Here is a 7,500-nt window from a genome sequence, read left to right on the forward strand (position 1 = left end):
TTCAAGAAACTTGGGCATCGTTTCTTTTCATCTTCGGCCGTGTTGCCTCGCTCATACACTCGCCTGAAACAAGAAAGCAACTTTCTTGATGTCATTTCTCTTTCTGCAACATTTTCATGGTCTGCTATTCTCACTGCATGAAGTGGGTGCACAGAGGTCATATTAGGTAATTGAAACTCACATATAACGCTTTACTCATGATCTCTGAGTGGGGTGAGTTACATTTTGGTATATTTGATAAAAATTCTCTCTCTCTCTCTCTCTCTCTCTCTCTCTCTCTCTCTCTCTCTCTCTCTCTCTCTCTTCTTTTAGAATATCTCATATCAGACGGTTACTAGTCTTAGGATTATATACATGAGAAAAGAAAATGATTTGTTTTGGAAGCATAAAGAAGAGTGCAAAACCGCTATGTAAAAGGTCCGCAAGAACCTAATAAAAAGGAAGTCAATGACTCACTGGTACTCAACCGGTAGCAAGCGGTACCACAACAATATTGGAATCCAGGAAGTGCAAATGGTTTGGTGACGCTAATGTTCAGTTTCCAAAGACAGAGGAACCCAAAGTAAAAGGTTATGGACTACTCAGAGTCGAGGTGGTCCTTAAATTTAACGCCTGATTGCGGAAACAGAGATGATATTCAGGAGGAGGTGGTGCAGTGGGTAGACGGTTGAGTTGCAGAGGCGAATGAGAATGAAGATAAGCTTATATTCTTCAAAGTTTCTCCAACACCTGCATTGATAGAAATTTTATTTTGATAGTGATCTTTTTCTCCTTAGTAAACCTGCAGGGTGCTACTTTGGCTTGTTAACTACGCGTCACCTACTCCGAGGTGCTAATACTAAACATTGTGTGGTTAATGTAGAGGTAACGGCCATAAGAAGATATCGTTTATCATTAATATAATCATTTATCAGCCACACAATGTAGAAATGGATGTATATTACTTCGATCCCGGAGGGGCTAGTACTAAACACTGCGTCCCAAGCAGCTTCCGTTATGTTACTATAGTAGATTCACATCACCGGTGCATCTGATGTCTAGGCCCGTCCCTTACGACGCTCCTGATTGGATGTTGATAAGCCAGTCACGGGATGGAAGCTCTCAGTCTCTCTCAAGATTTCACATAGGCAGGATGTATGTTCCACCTCTTCAGAGGGAAAATTCTTTCAAAAGCATCCCTCGGGACAGGTAGAACATACATCGTGCTTATATGAATTCTCGTGAGAGACCGAGAGTTTCCAGCCCTGTGATTGGCTTATAGACAGCCAATCAGGGGCGTCGTAAGGGACTGGCTTAGACATCAAATGCACGGCTGATGTGGAGCTACAATAGCACCTCGTAGTAGGTGATACGTAGATAACAACCTAAGTAGAACCACCTACAATCTATTAGGTGTCTGAACCTAGGTTTCCTTCAGGTTCATTTTCGATGTTATACCCTAGCATGTTATTTTCTGATGCCATAGGAGATTTCACGTGCACATTTCCGCGATATTGCCAGAAAATGGGTGAGATAATGAATGGAAATAACTGCTACCTGTTAATAGTTAACATTTATCAGAAAGGGATTAGTTATCTTTTATCATAACTTGGGTTTGGCCCTATCTAGACCCTTTCTATGCACCACACTCAGATCCTTATTTCGGCTTTCCCTTATCATGGAAAGTCCTCAAACAGAGTTACAAATGAGCCCCAAAAGCAACGTTTTCTTCCGGATAGTCTTCTTTTCCAACTTTTACTTTTGTAAAAAAAAAAACGCAAATGAACTTAGTTTCGTGATTCCTGGTTTTTCCTCCTCTTAGTGCCGTATCATTTAAAAAAATATAGAACACTATAATTCTGAATTGCCTTTTTACCCGAAACTTTACGTTTGAATAAAATTTTCACGCTATACGTTCGTGTATTTGTGCATAACTATCTTGCCCAATGCAAATTTACATCAGTAAAGGTTTTATACATTAAGAGGAACAAAACCAGGAATCACGAAACTATATACTATGCATATATATATATATATATATATATATATATATATATATATATATATATATATATATATATATATATATATATATATATATAGTTTCGTGATTAGAGAGAGAGAGAGAGAGAGAGAGAGAGAGAGAGAGAGAGAGAGAGAGAGAAATCCGTGGTTTCTCATGAGTGAAATCTTGTGAGTTCACAATAAGATAAATTCCGAAATCATAAATTGATAAAAGGAAAATATGGATAGAAATTTAACATGAAAATTTTTTTGAATTATACTAAAATCATGATGGATTCATTACCAATATTCATTTTATATGCATCATAACCATATCTGATACATTTTGTTGCTATATTATTGAAATTACTATTACTTAAAAGCTGGACAATTAGAAAAAAAGTGCAGTATATAATAAAGGAAAAAATTTATAGCCCTTCTGTATAATTTGTGAATTAATCAATTTGTGAATTAATCAATTAATCAATATATATATATATATATATATATATATAGATATATATATATATATATATATATATATATATATATACATACAATACATATAATACTTTTCCGTACGACTTATTGGTTGTCCTTAGAAATGACTGTTCTGATAATTTCCAACAAAGGCGTTATTATTCAAGCATAAGAATTTAGCAAATTTTTCACTCATTTCTGATGTAAAAATTCTTCCTCGGCTTATTGTAAAGAGAAAATATTGATTAATTCACAAATTAGACAGAAGGGCTATAAATTTTTTCCTTTATTATACCCTGCACTTTTTTTCTAATTGTCCAGCTTTTAAGTAATAGTAATTTCAATAATAATAGCAACAAAATGTATCAGATATGGTTATGATGCATATAAAATGAATATTGATAATGAATCCATCATGATTTTAGTATAATTCAAACAAATTTTCATGTTAAATTTCTATCCATTAAATATTTTCCTTTTATCAATTTATGATTTCGGAATTTATCTTATTGTGAACTCACAAGATTTCACTCATGAGAAACCACGGATCTCTCTCTCTCTCTCTCTCTCTCTCTCTCTCTCTCTCTCTCTCTCTCTCTCTATATATATATATATATATATATATATGTGTGTGTGTGTGTGTGTGTGTGTGTGTGTGTATGTGTATGTATGTGTGCGTGTTTGCATGTGTATGTATAATATGCGCATACACGCATATTTTTATTTTTTATGTAAATTGAAAATATTTTTCGGTAATCTTTTTCCTTTTTACATGCTTGTAGTAGTAACCGTCATATCATAATATGAACTTTGGCCCTAGATATCTGTTATTCAGAAAAATCTCGTTGATTGAAATATGTAGAGTTTTACATAAATTCATTTGAAAAAACCACTTAAGATTTCACCCTTAGATTAATGTCAGTATAAAATTTTATAAACTGTATTTTGTAATTATTTCTCTCTTATGAAAATTATATACTCAATAATCAATTTGTTTATATCAAGAATCATAATCCTCTCTCTTATTCTTTGAACCACTAAAAGTTACCCTCTTCAGTATTATACTTTCACCGATCTACAGAATGATTCATAATAACTCTTGAAAATATGATGTACACATTTAGAGTACTTATATAGAGAGTACTAAAATATTTGTTTCTTTGACCCTATTTCAAATAAACGTAAGGATAATAATAAATTTTGAACAGCAACAGGTCGACCTATTTTCTATATCAGAGGTGTAAATGCTCTCTCTCTCTCTCTCTCTCTCTCTCTCTCTCTCTCTCTCTCTCTCTCTCTCTCATGTTATTCAATTCAATTACGGTAGTCTGAGAGGATTTCGACGCCTTAAGGATAATACCGTACGCGGGAGGTAGGTCACAGCCTACTATGTAGTAGAGCTGTGAAAGAAATGTATGTTGTCAGAACTCTGGTCTCATTGTATAAGACAAATCTTTCCATGTTAAAGATTCATTAAGAGAAGATGAAAGTATTCGTCCATTACCTTTGAAAAGAGAGAGAAGTGTGAAATACATTCTTTTACTTAATTACTTTGAAAAGAGTGATGTGTGAAGTGTATATTTTATCCTTTGTTATCTTTATTACAGATGGGTTCTATTCCATGGTACTAGAGACGGGATTCTCTAACCTGACTAATATAATGAACCTATTGACATTCTGGGTCTGGGAGTGAATTCTTAGTCAGGAGGGTAGAGTGATAACTTACTAGTTTTCTTTATGGGCAGATTTGGGTTTTTGTCACTATGACTTTTTAATCAGCTTGTTCTATTCTATAATCATCTGCTTTGGGTAATAAATAGTATATTTTTATACTTACGTGATCTTAATAGCCTAATGACATGTTTGCAGACAGAGGGCACCATTGACAACAGGTAAGGGTTTCTAATGTGTGTACTTTTAATAAAAGGGTGGTTAGATATATAAGTCTTGGTTTATGTTTTATTGTAATTTCCTAAGTACTATTTATCTGGGGAAACAATTTTCAATTATCAATCAACAAAAGAATTAACATCTCTTATTTTTCTATTCTATCGTTTCCACCCCTGGATGCTGTACTCCTTCACGTGGTGAAGGGGCCCTTGGGCCCCTGGAATTTGTTTCTGGGTTCGAACTCAAGAGTCCCATATATCATTATATAATAATTTGGGTAAATATTTGTGGGATTTTCCACTTATGGAAAAATTTATTGGACTTGTTTAATTTCAAAAGGTATTGTAGTTGGAACTGTTTGTATCTGAAATTAATAGTGAGAATTGTGTTAGGATCATCAACTTTCTCATGTTTTGACAGCTCAAGGGCGGAACTATTCAACAGTACTGGGCCCTAGATTCCAGGGATGGCCGGGTTCTGGTGATAAGACTCTAGGCATTCTACTCTGGCCTGTTTGTCCATAATATGATTAGGGCAGTGATGATTGTATTCTTGCAATACTCTCAGTTCCAACAAGCTGGTTTGGCTCAGATTTGAGGTACCCTCAATTGTGCTGTGCCATCCCCTGTGGGATAGCATAGGAGACAGACATCTGGGAGCCGACTCCTATTAGTGGCATTAGTGGAAGAATAACCTCCCTGAAATGCTGATGATATTTCTTTAGGATTTTCAAGATTTACTTCATTTGTTTTCCTGTCTTTTGAGCTTTATGAGTAGCAATATAGTTCCAAGTGCCCCCAGGCGCCCTTGATGATACCTTTTTGGGACAGATTACGACCTCTGCACCGTCCTCTGACAACCTGTTTTTGGCTAGGGAACCACCCAGAGTTATTACACTGGAAGCCTATGATCCAGCAAGGAACAAAGGGAAAGTTGCCAGAAATGTAAGTGAAATAGGACCAGGATTATTTGAAACTTCTTATGATAGATATTTGACCTTTAATCTGGAAGATTTTAATTGTGATTTTTTTAATGTGTCAGAGACATTGTTAAGTCTTGTGGCTGAGAGCCCAAGATATCATCTGGAGGACAAGGAAATCTAAGTATAACTGGCTTCAGCAAAATAAAGTGAAAAATTAAAAGCATTATCTCATCTTGGAGGAATTAAAGTAAACTGCTCGATACATGCTTTTTGGAATAATTCCAATGGAGTAATATTTGCACTCCAATTGATGGCATAGTCAGAAAAGGATAAAGAGGAGGATCAATAGCGCCTTAGTTCTGGCATAAAATTTAATTATTACAGTCACTCCAACCTGGTTACCTGATGAAATAAAGGTAGCATGGTTATCTTTGAAGTTTCACAATAACCTCAAGACCAAGGAGATGCTATTATTCTCAAGAATATGATAATTTGTTAGGGTTTTGTTGGCAGAAGCTACAAGGCAAGCCTGCCACATGTGTTACATAAGTGTAGTGAACCAGAGCATGATGCATGTTATAAACAAGCAAAGTGTATACATTGTGGAGAAAATCATTCATCCGCTGAACAATATTGTGATGTTTACATAATTGAAAAGGAGATAGAGACCTTAAGGGTAACTGCATCACAATTACAGTGGCTTAACAGAAATTTTAAGTCAATATGCTATACTAGGAATATCCCATTTGAAGTATTTCTGTGCACCATAGAAAAAATATCAATGCTACCAGAAGCTTCCTTTGGTAATACAAAGAGACGATCAGTGGTAACTTGTACACAAGCCTCTTTGGAGGCTATGCCAGTAATTTCTGGTAGTCCTACCTCTTTGAAGACTATACCAGTAATTTATGTCTCTCCTGCATCATCTGAGGCTATAACAGTGATTTCTGGTACCACTGCCACTTCGGAGGCTGCACTAGTTGTTTGTGGCACTCTTTGGAAGCAGATATTCCTGGCAGCCCCACCTCTATGGAGGCTGCATCAGTTATACTTGGTGTGCGTGCCCCTTTTTGGAGGCTGCACCAGCTGTAGCTGGCACTCCTGCCCCTTTGGAGGCTGTAATATCAGTATCTAGTCTTTATGTCTCCCAGGAGCCTACACCAGCTGTGACTGGTCCTCCTGAGGCTTCAGAGAATACACAAATTGTATGGAACACTTCCACCTCTCCCCAGGCACAGCCAGCTTTGTCTGATCTCCTGAGCTTGATATTCCCTCGATAAAAATGACAAAAAAGGTGCCCGACATTCATAATACTGAGGAGGCTGTGCCATCTTCAGCAGGTTCCTCCTCCATAGAAAAGGCAAATGGATCAGCTTCGAAGCAGAAGGCAGCCATCAACAATCATTCTCCTTCCGTAAAAAACAGATGCTTGACAGTAAAGTTTAATCACTGAAAAGGGGCTGTAGTTTAACGGCCTCAAGTCTAAGAAAAATTCATTCATATTCTCAGCGGAGCTGTCAAGGATTAAGAGCGAAATAGGAAGAACTAAAGCTACTGATGTCAGAAGTGTCTCCTGCATATATAGCTACGTAGGAGACTATTACTGGTAATAATATGTATCTGAGCCCACGAGAGTATACAGCATGTCAATCACATTATAACATAATATAGGAAGGTATGGGGGTGTAGGTCATATATTTGTAAATACACCCTACAAAATCCTATAGTAACCAGTCAACTCTGCAAGTGATAGGTGTGCAAATTCATTTGAAAAGAAAATTATCTCTAGGCGATATGAATAGTAGAAACTTTCTTTGGATATCGTCACCAAGCAAAGAGGAAATTTCCTGTATTCCAGCATAGCAAGTGAAAATGTGGGAATCCTAAACGTTTTCTTATACATTTTCATGTTCAAACTGACACATTATCAGCAATTGATTTATCTATATGGAGTGATGTATGCCTTATTGATTTCAACAATTATATTTTCAGATGGTCTTCAATCAGTACTTGGGACTTCAGGCATATTTATCCGCCTACCAGTTTGCTTGTGGACTCATAAATGCCAGGAAATTCATAGAACTATATCAGCTTTCACCAGATATACAGGCAAATATGTCAGCATTACCATGTTGAATTTCGAAAAGCAAGAGATTATTCTTGCATGAAAATTAAAAAGGTATGAAAGAAATCTTGGGCAATTTTCATATCTTCATTAAATAAAA

Source organism: Macrobrachium nipponense, chromosome 6 (assembly GCF_015104395.2).
Source record: "Macrobrachium nipponense isolate FS-2020 chromosome 6, ASM1510439v2, whole genome shotgun sequence".
Lineage (NCBI taxonomy): Eukaryota > Metazoa > Arthropoda > Malacostraca > Decapoda > Palaemonidae > Macrobrachium > Macrobrachium nipponense.